This window comes from Nerophis lumbriciformis, linkage group LG31 (assembly GCF_033978685.3).
Source record: "Nerophis lumbriciformis linkage group LG31, RoL_Nlum_v2.1, whole genome shotgun sequence".
In the NCBI taxonomy this organism is placed as follows: domain Eukaryota; kingdom Metazoa; phylum Chordata; class Actinopteri; order Syngnathiformes; family Syngnathidae; genus Nerophis; species Nerophis lumbriciformis.
Genome location: NC_084578.2, coordinates 23,407,657 through 23,427,619, shown reverse-complemented (window position 1 = coordinate 23,427,619; position 19,963 = coordinate 23,407,657). Strand labels below are relative to the sequence as shown.

General features: G+C 39.6%; 1 protein-coding gene across 4 annotated transcripts in view; it reads left to right on the top strand.

The window, feature by feature from the left end:
- ftcdnl1 (formiminotransferase cyclodeaminase N-terminal like 1) overlaps nucleotides 1–19,963 on the top strand; it is a 159,213-nt gene that overhangs the window by 124,125 nt on the left and 15,125 nt on the right. The gene's annotated exons all lie outside the window — the stretch shown is intronic.

Here is a 19,963-nt window from a genome sequence, read left to right as displayed (position 1 = left end):
TGGAATTTTAACAATGTACCATATTTTTTTAACTATAAGCCACTTTTTTTTCTTTGTTCTGAACCCTGCGGCTTATAAAACGGTGCAGATCATTTATGGATTTTTCTCCACTAACAGCTATTATGTTTTGTATTTAGCAAAACGGTTTTCAACACCGACAGGGACACTGAAAAGGTGTGTTACTGTTTGTGCTATGGACCCATCTTTTGGATGAGTTCGCTCACTGCAGGTGCTGCGGGATGAACATGTACTTCCTGTTTCGTGCCTTAAACGAAAGTATATCCTGTTTCGTCTACTATTTGTCTATAGCGTTTCTGCCCGAAAGGATTCTTTATTCATCACTCCAAGTAGCGTTTGTAAGTTTTACAATATATCTAAAACAATTTATACTGAGTAAACCGTCCTATGTGTGATGTCTGTAGTCCGTATTTCTGTATTTTCATGCACTTTTGTACATGCTATCTTAATGTAATCAAGCAAGCATTGTTAGCATTAGTGAATATGCTGACATGTTTGCCAGTGTCTGTGGTCGTATTATTCATTTACAATGGCATTCTTTTTATATTGTTTCAATTTCGTGAATTCACCAAAACATCACTGTGGAGTGAAGTCAATTTAGCTGATTGGAAAACAGGCTTCCGCATCTAGTGGGTCCATGAGGATGGCTTCTGTTTTGTTTGATTAGCCATTGTACTGCGTGTGAAAGGAACCGTTTGAAAAAGGTAAAGGTACGTAGATTAACATTTCCAAAATCGTTCGTACGGGTATATATCTATGGCTTATTGTCCGATGCGGCTAATGTATCTGAAAATATAAATTTCTTCTAATATGTGATCGGTGCCGTTTAAATACCGTTGCGCTTTATAGCCCGTAAAGTACGATAGTCTACAAATGTAGTACGTATACCCCACCCGAGCATAGTTGCTTGGGCTCCATCCAACAAAACCGAAAGTTAATATATGTGTGTGTTCATGAGCTATTGCGCACACACACACACACACACGTCTACTTTCTCTTCATCATGTACCTGGCATCTTTTTTCACCATCGAAACTAGGGAGTATGCTATATGTATGTATGTGCAAATATACAAACTAGGTCTGTCAAAGGTAACGTGGTAATAATGAGTTAAGTATAATTTCCTCATACAGCGCTAATTTGTTGATGCACGATGAACGTGCAAGCATCCTAGCTGAACCTCAGTCCATTCAGTTGTGTGGTAAAATATAGCGAAGTTCAGTTACTGGTAGGCCACAAGCGGAAAAAATAGCGAGCAGAAATGGACAAAGAGCCTGGGTCCAAAGCTGAGCCAAGTCGTTCTCCCCACAAGACAAGACCATTTTCATCCACAATTGCTGTGACATCACTGGAGCAAATGCCTGCTGGAGCGCTTGCATTCACAGTGGTGGAGCTTCAATCAATCAATCAATCTTTATTTATATAGCCCTAAATCACAAGTGTCTCAAAGGGCTGCACAAGCCACAACGACATCCTCGGTACAAAGCCCACATACGGGCAAGGAAAAACTCACCCCAGTGGGACGTCGATGTGAATGATTATGAGAAACCTTGGAGAGGACCGCATATGTGGGTAACCCCCCCCCCCCCCCCCCCCCCCCCCCCCCCCTCTAGGGGAGACCGAAAGCAATGGATGTCGAGTGGGTCTGACATAATATTGTGAGAGTCCAGTCCATAGTGGATCCAACATAATAGTAAGAGTCCAGTCCATAGTGGGGCCAGCAGGACACCATCCCGAGCGGAGACGGGTCAGCAGCGCAGAGATGTTCCCAGCCGATGCACAGGCGAGCGGTCCACCCCGGGTCCCGACTCTGGACAGCCAGCACTTCATCCATGGCCATCGGACCTGTGCCCCCCCCCCCCTCAAGGAAAAGGGAAGCAGAGGAGAAAAGAAAAGAAACGGCAGATCAACTGGTCTAACAGGGGGGCTATTTAAAGGCTAGAGTATACAAATGAGTTTTAAGATGGGACTTAAATGCTTCTACTGAGGTAGCATCTCTAATTGTTACCGGGAGGGCATTCCATAGTACTGGAGCCCGAATAGAAAACGCTCTATAGCCCGCAGACTTTTTTTGGGCTCTGGGAATCACTAATAAGCCGGAGTTCTTTGAACGCAGATTTCTTGCCGGGACATATGGTACAATGCAATCGACAAGATAGGACGGAGCTAGACCGTGTAGTATTTTATACGTAAGTAGTAAAACCTTAAAGTCACATCTTAAGTGCACAGGAAGCCAGTGCAGGTGAGCCAGTATAGGCGTAATATGATCAAACTTTCTTGTTCTTGTCAAAGGTCTAGCAGCCGCATTTTGTACCAACTGTAATTTTTTAATGCTAGACATAGGGAGACCCGAAAATAATACGTTACAGTAGTCGAGACGAGACGTAACGAACGCATGAATAATGATCTCAGCGTCGCTAGTGGATAAAATAGAACGAATTTTAGCGATATTACGGAGATGAAAGAAGGCCGTTTTAGTAACACTCTTAATGTGTGATTCAAACGAGAGAGTTGGGTCGAAGATAATACCCAGATTCTTTACTGATTCGCCTTGTGTAATTGTTTGGTTGTCAAATGTTAAGGTGGTATTATTAAATAAATGTCAGTGTTTAGCAGGACCGATAATCAGCATTTCCGTTTTCTTGGCGTTGAGTTGCAAGAAGTTAGCGGACATCCATTGTTTAATTTCATTAAGACACGCCTCCAGCTGACTACAATCCGGCGTGTTGGTCAGCTTTAGGGGCATGTAGAGTTGGGTGTCATCAGCATAACAATGAAAGCTAACACCGTATTTGCGTATGATGTCGCCTAGCGGCAGCATGTAAATACTAAAGAGTGCAGGGCCAAGAACCGAACCCTGAGGAACTCCGCACGTTACCTTAACATAGTCCGAGGTCACATTATTATGGGAGACGCATTGCATCCTGTCAGTAAGATAAGAGTTAAACCACGACAAAGCTAAGTCTGACATACCAATACGTGTTTTGATACGCTCTAATAAAATATTATGATCGACGGTATCGAAAGCAGCGCTAAGATCAAGAAGCAGCAACATAGATGACGCATCAGAATCCAGCAGTAGATCATTAGTCATTTTTGCGAGGGCTGTCTCCGTAGAGTGATTTGCCCTGAAACCGGATTGAAAAGGTTCACAGAGATTGTTAGACACTAAGTGTTCATTTAGCTGCTGTGCGACAATTTTTTCGAGGATTTTCTAAATAAAGGGAAGGTGGGACACCGGTCGGTAGTTTACCATGAGGTCAGGATCAAGGTTAGGTCTTTTGAGCAGAGGATGAATAACCGCTTTCTTGAATGCTAGGGGAACAGTGCCAGAGGAAAGTGATAAGTTTATAATATTTAGCACTGATGGACCTAATAATACAAAAAGCTCCTTGATAAGTTTACCAGGAAGTGGGTCAAGTAAACATGTTGTTTGTTTTATCCCACTTACACGCTGTAATAGTTCCTCTAATGTTATTTCATCAAAAAGAGAGAGACTATTTTGTATTGCAGTATCCGTCGTAGATACAGTTGTATCTGTGTTCATAGAACCCAGTTGTAGCTGGGATGCGTTGTCTTTAATCTCCTTTCTAATGAGTTCAATTTTCTTATTAAAGAAATTCATAAAGTCATCTGCAGAGTGGGTGGAGCTATTGGGAGGAGTCCCTTGTTGGGTTAGCGATGCTACTGTACTAAACAAAAATTTAGGGTCGTTTTTGTTGAGGCGGATGAGATTTGAGTAATATTTAGCTTTAGCTAAGGTAAGCATGCGTTTATACGATATTAAACTATCACTCCATGCTTGATGGAAAACCTCAAGCTTGGTCGCGCGCCATTTGCGTTCCAACTTTCTACATGATAATTTATGAGCTCTGGTTTCCTCTGTAAACCATGGGGTGCGCCTTTTAGGGGCCCTTTTTTGTTTTAGCGGTGCTATACTATCAATGGTTTTGCGCAGGGCATTGTCAAAGTTGTTAGTGAGGTTATCAATAGAGCCGACATAATTTGGGAATGGTGCCATTACCGAAGGCAGTAGGTCAGCAAGAGTCATTGTTGTGGCAGCATTAATGTTGCGGCTGCTATAGCAGTTATTATTATTATTAGTTTGTTGACAATGAGTCAGAACTTCGAATTTTATAAGGTAATGATCGGACATTACTTTAGTATACGGGAGTACCATAACTTTGGAGGTGGTGACACCCCTGACCAGCACTAGATCTATCGTATTGCCGTTGCGATGCGTAGGTTCATTTATTATTTGTGTAAGACCACAGCTATCAATTATAGTCTGGAGCGCCACGCACTGAAGCTTCACTTCTGTGTTTAGATTACAGTTTGGTGCATTGGTAACTTCAAATGTAGATTGTTGCTTTAACTGATTTAGTAAGATTGAAGAGGCACTTTTTTGTTGCCAACTGTCAGGTCTGTCTGCAAAACATGTCAAGACTCCACTTCTCAAACAAAACACACTTCCAGCTTCAAAGTAATGGCTCTATGCATCACATCCGGTCCAACTACACTAACCAAAATGAATAATGGCTTACATTACGATCAGGCTTTGATTGATAAAAATGTTTTGTAAAGTAGTCTGTGAAATGTTTGTAAATCAGTTGAGGTATATATTGGGGGAAATGTTATGGGAGACTGAAATATTGTATATATTGTTTTATAACATGTTCTGGTTTATAGTCCTCAATTACAGAAGGTTAGACTTTATGCAAACTAGTGATGATTAGGACATTGTCATGCAGTGATACGGATACCAATAACTTGTAAGACACGTAATATACAGAATATCAGAAGCATTTATTAAGGTAGAAATATCACAGATTACATTACTAAACCTTTTTGACGATTAAACTATGATCGTAACACGCCACATTTTGTGTTATTAATGCGCGTAACTCGTATCTAAACACGAAAATGAGGCTCCTGACATCTGAATGCGAGTGCTCCCTACAGCAAGAATTTAAATTTTGTTGGAGATACACCAATGTACTGCAGTATTTTTTATTATTATTTATTTATTTATTTATTTTCCCATTAAATGTATCTTTATGGACTTCCAATTATGTTGGCTTGCTGAAAGGATGTATGTGAGTCTGGAATCTACCAAATACTGTCAAAAATACTTTTAAAAAGCTCAAAATTTGACGATAATACAACGTCATTGCTTGGAAAGTGCCGATGCCACAAAAAACAATACAGGGTATCCGCAGGGTCTTAAATCCAACACTTTGAATTTAAGTCCTTAAAATGTCAAAAAATTATCCTAAAATCTCATACAATTTCTTAAAGGGGAACTGCACTTTTTTTGGATTTTGTCTATCGTTCACAATCATTAAGAAAAACAAGAACAAACATGTCCTTTTTTTTTATTAGGATTTTAAAGATGATAAAAAACACTTGAAAGATGTGGCTAATGGGAGTCATCGTTGTAGCCTTCAAAACCCTCAAAGACAACTTCAAAACCCTCCATCAACGTTCTGTATACACACTGCAAGTATATATATAAAATGTAGTAACAAACACGTTCATAACAATATGTATTATGTACAATATTTACTGTATATTGATCATTTTAATCAATTCCGGGACTGACTTCTTGCGCGCATTGATTGCCGTTTCCATACCCGCGCATGTCCGACTTCTGGCAACAATGTGTGTCTTACTTCCGGAAACAAAACGCTTATGTGTGTTCTAATCATGGCGGACTTGGTAACAAAGAATGAAGACGACTATTTTTAGACAAATGAGGATTCACATGCTTATCTTTTTTAACCTGAATGTATGGAGGATGAACCGCTGCTTCTTGAAGCAAGCGAGCACCAATAAGAGTGTGAAACATTGGAGCAAACGGAAGCCAAAAAGAGTAAGGTGAAAGCCAATCGAAGTTGCAAATGTGGAATTTGGAGATAAGCTAGTTCAACATAAATTGATTGCTTACCCAAATAAATAGGGAAAAAAAACGTCCAGCTGGACCAAAGAGACAAGTGTCCATCGAGTGAGTCACACTTTATATTATACAGGTAAAAGCCAGTAAATTAGAATATTTTGAAAAACTTGATTTATTTCAGTAATTGCATTCAAAAGGTGTAACTTGTACATTATATTTATTCATTGCACACAGACTGATGCATTCAAATGTTTATTTCATTTAATTTTGATGATTTGAAGTGGCAACAAATGAAAATCCAAAATTCCGTGTGTCACAAAACACCAGCAGATGACATGGCACCCCAAACCATCACTGATGGTGGAAACTTTACACTAGACTTCAGGCAACGTGGATCCTGTGCCTCTCCTGTCTTCCTCCAGACTCTGGGACCTCGATTTCCAAAGGAAATGCAAAATTTGCTTTCGTCAGAAAACATGACTTTGGACCACTCAGCAGCAGTCCAGCTGGTGTCGGTCCACTCTGTTTCCTGAGATCCAGGGTCAACGCAGCCGTCTACCAGCAAGTTTTAGAGCACTTCATGCTTCCTGCTGCTGACCTGCTCTATGGAGATGGAGATTTCAAGTTCCAACAGGACTTGGCGCCTGCATACAGCGCAAAATCTACCCGTGCCTGGTTTACGGACCATGGTATTTCTGTTCTAAATTGGCCCGCCAACTCCCCTGACCTTAGCCCCATAGAAAATCTGTGGGGTATTATGAAAAGGAAGATGCAGAATGCCAGACCCAAAAACGCAGAAGAGTTGAAGGCCACTATCAGAGCAACCTGGGCTCTCATAACACCTGAGCAGTGCCAGAAACTCATCGACTCCATGCCACGCCGCATTAACGCAGTAATTGAGGCAAAAGGAGCTCCAACCAAGTATTGAGCATTGTACATGCTCATATTTTTCATTTTCATACTTTTCAGTTGGCCAACATTTCTAAAAATCCCTTTTTTGTATTAGCCTTACACAATATTCTAATTTTGTGACACACGGAATTTTGGATTTTCATTTGTTGCCACTTCAAATCATCAAAATTAAATGAAATAAACATTTGAATGCATCAGTCTGTGTGCAATGAATAAATATAATGTACAAGTTACACCTTTTGAATGCAATTACTGAAATAAATCAAGTTTTTCAAAATATTCTAATTTACTGGCTTTTACCTGTATATGCACCACATCATGTGTGTATCATGACAGACAACATCCGCTGTCCGGCTAGCTGTGTACAAGCAAAACATGAAATGTGGGCTAATTATTTACAGATACTGTAGTATGATTATTCATGCTCTTTAGTCAGTACAGATTGGTGTCTTATCGCATTGTGTTGTGCATTACAAACTAAAATGCGTTTCGTGCTGACATACAAACTAGCTTATATCTCGCCGTATTTCTTTTACAGATAACACCGAAGCAAACCGATGTGTTAATACGATAGAAAAGGAGTTCCTCAGTGTTCGCTCTTACAATAACAATGTCGCCACAGCTTGGTTATTGTACAGGTTACGGGATGTAAATGAAGTATTGGTGACAGTTTTTGAATGCACTTTTAAAGTGATTTAGAGATAAAATAGATTGCTCCCATTAGCTGTATTGCTAGCTACCTAGACTGATACGATTTTTACAAGTTAGAATGCAAAAAATATATATATATTTTGTCTTCTTGTCTTTCATAATGATTGTGAACGTTTGGCAAAATTCCAAAAAAGTGCAGTTCCCCTTTAAATACGATTTTCAAAGGTCTTAAAATTATATTTACGTTACTTTTATTTAAAACATGCATAAACTTCAGTCTTGCTTTAAAGTTCCAGGAGAGTGAAAGAACAAGTTCACTTTATATGCTTAATTGTGTTTTATTGTATCCATTAAACCATATCCAATTGTATTTACAATCCGCAAAGTATGGGAAAATGACCATGTTTAGATCAGTCATACTGGAAATAAACAAACATTGTCAATCATTCACAATCCCTTTATAAGATATGTACACATATTTTTTTGTTTTTTTATGCATTCTAAGTCATAAATAAATAAATACATAAAACATCCGCTAACAATGGAGTCTATGGGGGCTCCCTATTTTACTTTATTTACATCTCGTGAACTGAATATTAACCAAATATTAGTAATGTTATTATAAGCGCTAACGCAGGCAAAATATTTTTAGCATTGATAACCGAGCCCTAACTATAGTTTATGCTCCACTGGACTCAAGGAGAGACTTTAATGTAATTATAAAATGAAACTAAAGATGGCAGTGATGCAACATATATGGATGCAAACTGACGTAAAACTGTAAAGAAGAAGAAGCTTCTGTAACACTGCAGCATTGAGCCAGCAATTATTCTACATTATAAATCATGCCTCTCATCTGGATATAAGCCATGAATATACAAGTTGTTCATCTGTGACATTCAGTTTATACCCGGGGATGGAGACAAACACACTACAGCAGAAACCAGTGGATCAACTTAACCCCCACAAGAGAGTGTTGTGTGGGGAAAGTGGAGCTAATTGCAGAGGGATATCACTATAAAATGTTTACCAGTGAAATCATGCTATTACGCAGCAGCAGAACTATAAAAACATATACCGTATTTTTTTGACACTGAGTATAAGTCGCACCCCCAGCCAAACTATGAAAAAAACTGCGACTTATAGTCCGAAAAATACGGTAGTTTTCATATATTAGTTATATTATTTATTACAATCATTTCAGGTCAGCTTTTCATGCCTAATCTTTTCTCCGAGTTTATACAGCAACTGATAGGGTTTTACAGTATACCGGTACTAATTAGGGATGTAACGATATCATCATATTAAGGCCATGGTCCATATTATTGCAGTAAATGTCCAAAAAACTAAGACTTGAAAATGTTATAGTGTATAAAATGAAGTAGCAGGAATGTTTAGAATAAACACACTTACTGTAATTGAGCACAAATGTAATGCTAAAATGTTCTAATCATAATTGTTACTACAAGCATTAATTTTTAAGTGCAAATAGTGCAGGAATATCCACTGTTTCAAGCAAATATAAAACAAACTTACAGTTGTTTAAAGTGACAATATAAACATCTAGTCCGCTGGGATGCACCCCCGCGAAAGCGGTAGGAAATGGATGGATGTAAAACATTATTGTTCACTTTAGTGTTTTTCAACTTGTACATTTTGAGAAACAGTGTCCTTCATAGTGGATATTATATATATATATATATATGTTTTATAAAGTAGTGTATATATATATATATATATATATATATATATATATATATATATATATATATATATATATATATATATATATATATATACAGTGTTTCCCACAGGACAGGCATCTATTTGTGGTGGCGTGGTCGGGGAGTGGCGGCGGCAGCGGCGATGACCAAGAAGAACGCGGAGTTGGAATATAATTACAACATTTTATGTACATATTTATATACAGATTTGAACAATTAGTGATTCACTGAAATATATTTATTAATTGTGGTTCTTACAAAAAATATATTTTATATAAAATATAAAAGCTAAAATGTCTCTTAAAGCTCTGCCCCTTTAATTAGTGAATACTAAATAATTTAACTTTAGCCTACTACTACAACCATATTATTTACCAGCAACATGAAGTGAAACAGAGGCAGAGGTGTCCTGCCACAGTCAGTCAACCTCCTCCTGCTGCTGCTGAACAGGTCGCACCTGTGGTCCGGACTGTAGGCCTACCTCCTCTCCGAGTCGAGCCCTTTTCAGCCGTTAAAAATATTTTTCTATACTCATCTGTGTGAAGGAGTGAACAACCAACATTAGAATGTATTACTAACGAGCAGAACCGCTCTATGTACAGTGCCGTCTAACCTTAAGCGGCAGCAGCTCAACACATGCAGGGTTCAACGTTAAGGTTTTTTTCTACTTGCCCGACTTCTCAAATCTACTTGCCCTAATATTTTTACTTGTCCTGCCTAGGTTTTTTTCTGGCTGTGTAGTGCTCATGGCTTATATCTTACTAAAATCCTTCTCGTTGACTATTTACAACACTACACAGTATTTATTATTATTATTATTATTATTATTATTATCTATAATTACATTTAAATGGCATTGCATACATGTAAAATTAAATGCTATTACACATTATTTGACCAGTAGCAGTTACACCCATCTGAACAGGTCAGCCACCTGTTTAAAGCCCGATCACAGTTGAAATCTTGAAATGAAGGGCCTTTAATGGCCAAAACATTAACCTGGACAACATTTTAACAGCTGGTTGGCTCAGATTTTATTCTTTTCATTGCACTCACATGCTTCAGTGGACAGTGGACAATTTAGCTTCAGTCCATGTGTGTTTATTGACAACAGCGTTATAACCTGGACACGTTAGCTCGTCGGTATGAAAACAGGTGACTGTTATTACGTGCGTCTTCCCCGGACCCTGAGTCAAACAGCGGCGGTGTTAATGAAGTAGCGTCAGGCTGCTCACCGTCAGTGAAACGCTCGGTGAAATCACGGATTACCGTTAAGTATATGACGAGCCGCGAGCGATGCAGCTATAACCTATCTACCTATAACTTATATTACCCTCGTATTTTGATCCAGTCGGTCCGTTCTTCTTTTACTTCGTCGTTGTCGTCTTCTTCGTCTTCTTCTTCTTCTTCTGGCCCACCAGGTGAATTAAGTGCTATTGGCGGAGTTACAATGCATAGTAGGCTACCGCCACCTACTGCACCAGAGTTGTAACTACAAGCAACATTCACAGACAGAGTCCCATTGCTTTTTTGAGCGGTCGAGCGAGTCAAAAGCCGAAAAATCCATTTGTGGCGGACGTAATTCTTTTGTGGCGGGTCGCCACAATTAAATGAATGTGTGGGAAACACTGATATATATATATATATATATATACATATATATATATATATATATATGTATATATATATATATATATATATATATATATATATATATATATATATATATATATATATATATATATATATATATAGCAGTCTGGAATAGGTTGTTTCTCAGAGAAGTTAACTAACCTTTGAACTTTTAATAATGTAAATACCTCACAAACTGATTTTTGGCTTCTCTGGCTTCAAATAGCTTTCCTGGATGACAGTTTATGAGAAGGCGAAATATCTAGGGTCTGCACTGCCTTTGCCCTAGTGCAGCTCGGCGGACAGGCTTCAGATCCCCGCGACACCCTGAGAAACAAGCAGTGGTAACAAGGGTGGATGGATTGAGGATTTATGAAGTACTTTTTCAGTCTCCTCATATTCCATTCCATGAACATTTTTTGGGAGATTCCCTTCGTGCACTGCGCCGTGACTTGCTGGCTCTATGTCACCTTGGAAATGCTCGAAACGAAAGTGGCGTGCTTCAACTGTCATACCTCCGCCAAAGAGGTAATGTTTTCACCAGGGTTTAGATCAGTGGTTCTTAACCTGGGTTCGATCGAACCCTTGGGGTTCGGTGAGTCGGCCTCAGGGGTTCGGCGGAGTGTCCGCCGCGGAGGTCAAGACACACCCGACTCATCGTGTAAATAAAAACTTCTCCCTATCGGCGTATTATGGATACCCCCAAACAATGTTCCCTCTAATTTTCCATATGCGTGAGCAAACGCAAAAACTCCTTGAGCATTCAGTGGAGCACATGTGAGCGACGTTAGACGTGCACATGCACTGTGGCCACACCACAGCACACCGGTCCCAAACCTGACTAAATAACAAGTTAAATGTTTTATTATTGTAATCAAATGACAGCAGTCATTTCCATGAGATTATTTTCTAATATAAATATTTTGGCCCAATTACAATGACAATAACAAAAAATATTGTTTTTCATGAGCTGTGTACTAGTATTGTGAGTCTGGGTGGGGTTCCTGCTTTGGAAATAATTTGTACCCCTTTCAGATATCGCATTTAGTTACCACTAAAACATTCACATGTTGCACAATAAGATGCAAACATGGGATCATGTGCACATTCCTGTGACTTTGTTTGTGAAATATATCTTTATTAGTATTTCTTTAATATAATAACATAATTTCATGGTTAATATGTATAAATTAAGATAAAATTAAGAACAAAACATTTTATTGTTCACTAAAGAAGGGTTCGGTGAATGTGCATATGAAACTGGTGGGTTTCGGTACCTCCAACATGGTTAAGAACCACTGGTTTTGATAGATTTTAATGAAATTCTTTTCAGGAATTGTCCAAAAAAACACACTTTACTTCCTGCTTACGGCATACCACGCTCCCATCTTTGCACCCTGCACTGTGCAAAGGAATTTGGAAGATGTAGTTTATTTTCAGACCCAGTCTTATTTCAAGGTGGATTGACACCTCAGTGGACAAACGATGAGCTTCCTTCCCTGTCCACAGCCTACAATAGCTGTTGAGTCTGTGTTAAAGGGAAGGACAGAATATTCCTGGTAGATTTATGGCTCAGAGAGAAATCACATAAACATAGGTTTTCGGGGTGTTGAAGTGATAAAATATGTTAAAATAAATACTGTATATTTGACTGAAATATAAATATTAGTGGGTAAAATAAAACTGATTATGATAACCAGTATCTATTACTGATTTAGCATTGTGTGGGGTCAGTATTTTGTATTGTATTTAGTGTTTGTATTATGTATTGTATTTCCTAGAGCAGTATGACTTATATCAGGGGTGGGCAATTAATTTTTACCGGGGGCCGCATAAGCAACCCGAGCACTGCTGGAGGGCCACACCGACAATATTTCAATTAAATTTTGCTCAATATTATTTTTCATATGCCGTAAGATAAATAATAATAATAATAATAATAATAATAATTTCATTTAATCCAACTTAACTTTATACAAAAGCAGATTGCTTTTGATGGTTTTATTTTGAACAGTCTTACACAACACTTCCTAATGTGTAGTACAATGCTAAAATATCCATTTCTGCACAGGGTTAATTTCTGTCACTTTATCCTGCATTATCCAACATTTTTCCCCGACAGATTTAGACAACCATCTGTTGTTAAAAATCGTTTTTAATCATATTTATTTTATATTGTATTTTATATTGGTTTTATATGTAATTATTTTTTGTTTTTATTCAGTCATTGGTGGAGCGAAGGATAATATTTGAATATTGTTTTTAATATTGTTGTGCAGCACTTTGGAAACATTTTGTTGTTTAAATGTGCTATACAAATAAAGTGGATTGGATTGGATTGTCACACCTGCCAGTCCTAACATGTCCAAACACGCATTTACCTATGTGAACACACCTGTTGTTGTCTCTTTGATTGACTGCATAGCTGCCAGCTCCTTCGTGATTTGAAAGTCTGTAGTTAGCCCACGTAAGAAGATGAGCAGCTGGGCGGTGTTACGTACATCGCAGCTCTCATCCAAAGCCAGCGAAAAACCGTCAAAGTCTCCGGGGGCATTTCAGCGCAACAGAGTCCAATAAGCACTCCTTAATAAACTCTCCATCAGAAAACTCCTTACTTTTTTTGGCGATTTTGTGAGAAATGACGAAACTTGTCCTGACAGCTGCATCTCGGGTGTGTAATTTGGCAAAAAGTCTTGTTGGGTTTGGAGTTTTACCATCAACGCATCAGCCTCCCTTGCGCGCTCTTCGTCAGACAGATTCCGGTATTTTTCCTCATGCTTCGTCGTGTAGTGGTGATTCAAATTATATTCTTTAAACACAGCAACCTGTGTACCACAAATTAAGCACACGGCTTTACCTTTAATTTCTATAGAAATACTTGGCAGTCCATGTCTTGTTGAAAACAGGCCATTCGTCATCAACTTTTCTCTTTTTAGCGTCTCATCACTCGTCGCTGTGCACCTTCACTCACAGGTTACACCCGGACATACGCCCATAAATAACACTTTTCAAAATAAAAGCAGCACAGTTGTATTGCACGCACGACATAGATGTTTTTTAAACTTTATTTTGTAATTTGTGATTGCCGCTGTTTACATTCACTCAAAATACACACGCGCATACGTCCACACGGAAGTAATACAAATAACGCTTTTCAAAACAAAAGCAGCACCGTTGTATTGCACACTCGACATAGATACTTTTTAAAATGTATTTTGTAATTTATGATTGGCCTCACGCGGGCCAGACAGGGATGCACAAAGGGCCGCATGTGGCCCGCGGGCCACAGAATGCCCAGGTCTGACTTATATTGTGTTGGCTGTTTTCATGTGATTTGATTGTTATTCAGAGTCACGACACAGCTGCATGACCATTTCAACAAGGACGGAATAAACAACCTCTGGATTTATGGAAGTTGGCTTCCAAACATAACTTCTCTCCACACAAATATATTGTTTGGAATAATCAATATATATCACATAAAAACAAAACATTGTTCCACAAACAGTGTGTTGGAAACAATATCCTTTTTTTTTGCTCAAAAAGGTTCATTATGTCTTCTTGTTATATACTTTTCAAATTTTATTTTCTAGTCAGACAATATTATCAGTATACTAGAGGGAATTTTTACCTGACATGTTTCAACTGTCATCTGCAGTCTTCTTCAGAAGGGACACCTAACCACTGTGACGTGTTGCCTATCAGCTGTTCTTATAGGCCCGGCCTACAAGACAGACTACGCCCCGCCACTTGATGATCAATGGGAGAGGTAGCTAATAGGCAACACGTCACAGTGGTCAGGTGACCCTTCTGCAGATGACAGGCAAAACATGTCAGGTAAAAATTCCATCTAATATATCGAAAATATTGTTTGACTACAAGAACATTTGAAAAGAAAAAACATATCCCTTTTAAAAAAAAATTAGACAAAAATGGACTTTCATTTAAACATAATATATTTGTTGAAAAGTATATTATTGTCAGGTTTAAGCACCGAACTATCTATTAGACAGAACAAGAAGCAAGGAATCAGGCAGAGACAGAGTTCAATTTTTCTCATGAGAACGCGTGGAGCTACACACTCAGTTACAGTCTCACTCCACGCTCTGAGGCACAGCCCACGCGCCCCCCCATTTTATTCAGGAGTTCCCTAGTTAAATCGCTGAGGCTGCTTCTAAAGGGAGGGGTCACATATTATGCAAGCAGCTCAGTAGACACAATACGTGATTATTCAGAATGGAAATGTGCTGAGCCTTGTGATTTCGCCCTGTCTCTGCTTTGTCTGCCCGGTGTTGCCTTATCTTCGTTGAGGTACTTGAGGTCTGTCCTTGGCTGTTAGCAGGCTGAAAAACAGAAACATCTGCGGCGAGGCAACTCCTAACTTGCAGTGGAAGATAACAAGTTGTGTGCCTTTGCACGAAAAGAAAAGTACAGCTTGAGCACAATACATAATAACTATAGCAACGGCCTTTAAACATTGTGTGATAACTTATATATAATTATTCTAACATTTAATGACATGAATCCTATTGATTATAAAATATTAAAAAATGGCATTTCAGTCCAGCTTCTTCAGCTCTTAAAGTCTACTCTACGGGATGAACAGATGGAGTAAGTTTCTCCAAGCTTAAATATTGGTGGAATAAACTTATTGGTTAATAAATGTAATGATAAACACATAAGGAACACAATTCTAATAGAACTTGTCCACCAAAAGGTGTTACCTCTTGGAGAAACTCCTTCCCTTCTATTCATTTTGAAAAAAATTGGACTAAGCTTAACAGATTTCTTATCCCAAATAAAGTTAAAATAATGACACAAATTTTACACTTGTAAATCTCTTTCTGTCTATATTCATCCAGGCTGTTTCTTCAGAATGCTCTTTTTGTCACATTGAAAAGGAATCAATTAACCATTTATTGTTTGAATGTCCCATCTCCCAATTATTCTGGACTGAACTTTCTGTTGTATTGTTTATTACTTACTGTTTGATTTCAAATAAATGGTTCTGTTCTTACAAGGTAAATGTCATAAAAACTTGAGTATGCTGTCAAGGAGTATTCCATATTCATAAATCCAGAGTAATGTCATGCAAACCAACTCATTTTCCTTTTTGTTTTATACTTTTAAGTACTATTCCTCACACATGTTTGTTTATTCTTTTTTTGTTAGCATTGTTTGAATATATTGTGAAATGTTTGAAAATTATGACACAAATAATTTGTAAACACTTATTTTGAAAATGTTTAATGAAATGTATTCTCAGATTGTTAAAATAGCTACTTTATTAGTATTGAAATAACTTTGAGGAAAAACATGCTCTTCCCTGTGTGAAGTCTTCCTGTTTCCATCACATGACAGGAAGGCCTTCCTGTTTAACTATATACTCAATATATGGGGCAGTTGGTGAAGCGACTGTGCCGATGCCCTCTTCCGCCATTCTCGTTACTGCCGTTGTGTCCTTGGGCAAGATACTTTGTCCACCTTGTCCCAGTGCCACCCACACTGGTTTAAATGTACCTTCAATATGTAGATAATATGTATCACTATGTAAAGCGCTTTGAGTCTCCAGCGTTATATAAATAAAATTCACTTTACAATATTCACCACTAAACTGTTATAGTTTAACTTTCTATATCAGAGCATTTCAACTGTGTGCATTTTACTAAAATTGGTAAAACCTTTTAGTAGTTTATGCAAAATGTTGTAAAGCCAGTAGTGTGTGAGAGAATTTCAGGTTTGTGTGTGTGTGTGTGTGTGTGTGTGTGTGTGTGTGTGTGTGTGTGTGTGTGTGTGTGTGTGTGTGTGTGCGTGCGTGCGTGCGTGCGTGCGTGCGTGCGTGCGTGCGTGCGTGCGTGCGTGCGTGCGTGCGTGCGTGCGTGCGTGCGTGCGTGTGTAGGCTTTCAGTAGTGTGTGTGAGAGGATTTCAGTAGTGTCTATGAAAGTGTTTCAGTAATGCTTGAGAGAAAACAAATCAGTAGTGTATGAGAGTGGTTCACTAGTGTGTGTGGGAGAAAGAAATTGTCAGTAGTTTATGTAAGAGGTCATTCTGAATAATGTTCCTAATGGCCCCTCATACATGTTAGGCAATGTACTCAGAAACAGCGTGAAGATGGACGCATTTTGGCTTAAAAAACAATGATAAAGTTTAAGCTATAAACACTGACACGCAATAGGAGAATACAATAGCTAACCGCTAACGGCAATCTAACGCTCCTGAAAGTAAACAAAAGGGTGAGTCTACATACAAAGACATTGACTGTCACGATACCAACTACAACAGCTGTAGAGTCCTGGGCGGTTAATGTTAAGCTTAGCATTAGCCACGTGGCCGGGAAAACTGACAAAGCAGGAACTAATATTTCGATTGAAGATAGAAATTTGATAAGGAGCTGGACTGAGTTGGTAAAATGCAAATGACTGAAACACTGTTCATGGAACGTGTTCTTACTTGTCATGAGAAGGGAATAACAGTTACCTTTTGTCTTGGAATCTCGGTTGCATGTTTGCTCAATAGTCTGGTCACAGGCAACCGAGGCAAATCCATGGGCACTTTGACGTTTGACAGTCCACTGGTCTTTAACGCTGAGGTTGTTGTGGCATAAAGTCAAGTCATGTCAAGTCAACTTTATTTATATAGCACGTTTACGGCAACTTTTAAATTGAACCAAAGTGCTTTACAGGTTAAAAAAGCATAGAGCAAAAAACAAACAAAGAACATAAACAATGAATGAGCTGAACAAGATAGTGCAAAAGCAATACGGTAAAAGGGGTCGAATAAAAAGTAAAAATTTGCTAAATAAAAATAATAATAATAATAATAAAAGTGCGACAAATTGAAAAATAAAACTAAAGCGAAGGGGTGGGGGGGACTAGAAATGGTGGCCTATTGGGCGGACTCATCTCAGGTCAAAAGCCAGCGAGAAGAGGTATGTCTTAAGAAGGGTTTTGAAGACCCCCAGGCTCTGGGCTGACCTAATGTGGAGGGGAAGGCTGTTCCAGAGCTTAGGGACGGCAACGGAAAAGGCTCTGTCCCCTCTGGTCTTTAGCCTGGCTCTGGGGACCGCCAACAGCAGTTGGTCAGCTGACCTTAGGGCTCTAGACGAGGTATGATGATGCAGAAGCTCGGTCAGGTATTGTGGGGCCAGACCATTTAGGGATTTAAAAACAATTAAAAGTAATTTAAAATCAATGCGGTGACGGACAGGGAGCCAGTGGAGTGAGGCCAGGACTGGGGTGATGTGCTCGCGTTTTTGGTGCTGGTGAGGAGACAGGCAGCCGCGTTTTGCACAAGCTGAAAACGGCGGAGTGATGCCTGATCAATGCCAGCGTACAGTGAGTTGTTGTTGTCTAGCCGGTGTGTGATGAAGGCGTGGATAGCAGTCTCCAGGTCGCTCTGGGAGAGATAGGCCTTGGTCTTTGCTAGGGTTCTGAGATGGTAAAAGCTGGTACTAACCACTGAGCTGACCTGTTTGGTGAATTTGAAGGCACTATCAAAGATCACTCCGAGATTTCTCACGGAGGACCGGATGTTTTCACCCAGAGGACCTAGAGCACTGACAAACAAGACTGGAGATGTTTCGCCGAAGATGATGATCTCGGTCTTGCTCTCATTAAGGTTGAGGAAGTTAGCACTCATCCATGCTTTAATGTCAGTCAGACAATCAAGCAGTGGCTGAAGTGTGACCTGTCCAGTGGCCTTAAGAGGTAAGTAGATCTGAACATCATCGGTATAACAATGGAATGAGACATTGTGTTTGACCAGGATTTCACCTAAAGGTAGTATGTACAGTAGGAAGAGTATGGGACCTAGGATTGACCCTTGAGGAACACCACAGGTAAGGGGGGCCACCGAGGAGAGAAAGTCTCCTAGCTGCACAGAGAAACTCCGATCAGTTAGGTAGGACTGAAACCAGCTTCGGGCTACACCTGAGATGCCCACGCACTGCTTCAGTCGTGACAGTAGGATCCTGTGATTCACCATGTCGAAGGCAGCTGTGAGGTCCAGGAGCATCAGGATCACAGGACTACCAGAGTCAGCGGCCAGAAGCAGATTGTTTTGCACTCTCAGGAGTGCCGTTTCAGTGCTGTGAGATGTTTTGAAACCAGAATTTCTCGTGGATGTTATTTATAGCTAGAAAAGATTGTAACTGGACATACACTACTCTCTCAAGGATTTTGGACAGAAAGGGTAACTGAGAGATGGGCCTAAAGTTAGAAAGAACAGAGGGGTCAAGATTTTTCTTTTTAATTAAAGGCTGCACCACAGCATGCTTAAAAGCAGCCGGGACATATCCGGAGGAGAGGCAGGTGTTAATCAACCATAAAATAGTTGGGCCAACTGAATCAAGGACTTCTTTGAGAAGGCGAGAGGGAAGGCTATCTGATGGGCAATATGTGGGCCGCAGCTGTTTGACTGCGTCCGAGAGGGAGGAGAGGGAGATAGGCTCAAACCGCTCGAAAACAGCAAGCTGGGGAAGCGGGGTAGGGGAAGGGAGAGGAGGAGCAGAGGTGTCAGATGGTCTGAGTGCAGAGATTTTGTCAATGAAGAAGTTTAAAAAAACGTTAACAGCGTACAGTGACACATTGCGGGGGTTGATGAGAGAATTTAAAACTTTGAAAAGAACTTGGGGTTTATGACCGTTACTGGAGATCAAGGTAGAAATATACTTTGTTTTCGATGCTTTTACGGCTTGTTGGTCTTCAGACAGGGAGTCCCGCAGGATTTGGAGGGAGACATGAAGCCTATCCTTCACCCACTTTCGCTCCGCGCGACTGAGAGCGCGCGTAGAGTTATTTAGCCATGGTGCTAGAAGAGCTTTGCTACGTTTGGATCTGAGGGGCGCAACAGAGTCTAAAATATCAGTACAAGCCGAGGTAAACATAGAAAAAATCTCGTCAGCAGTAAAATCACAGTTTACACCCAGTGCACAGATTGAATATCAATTGAAGGCAACTGAGAACATAGCAGCAGTTGAAGGGTTGATCATGCGTGAGCGGCGCTCGAGGACATGGGAATTATTACCAGAGCACGGGATTACCGTTGTAAACAAAATTGGTGAATGGTCGGAGAGAGACATAGCACATATTTCATTTACAGACACAGATAAACCATAGGATGCCACGAGATC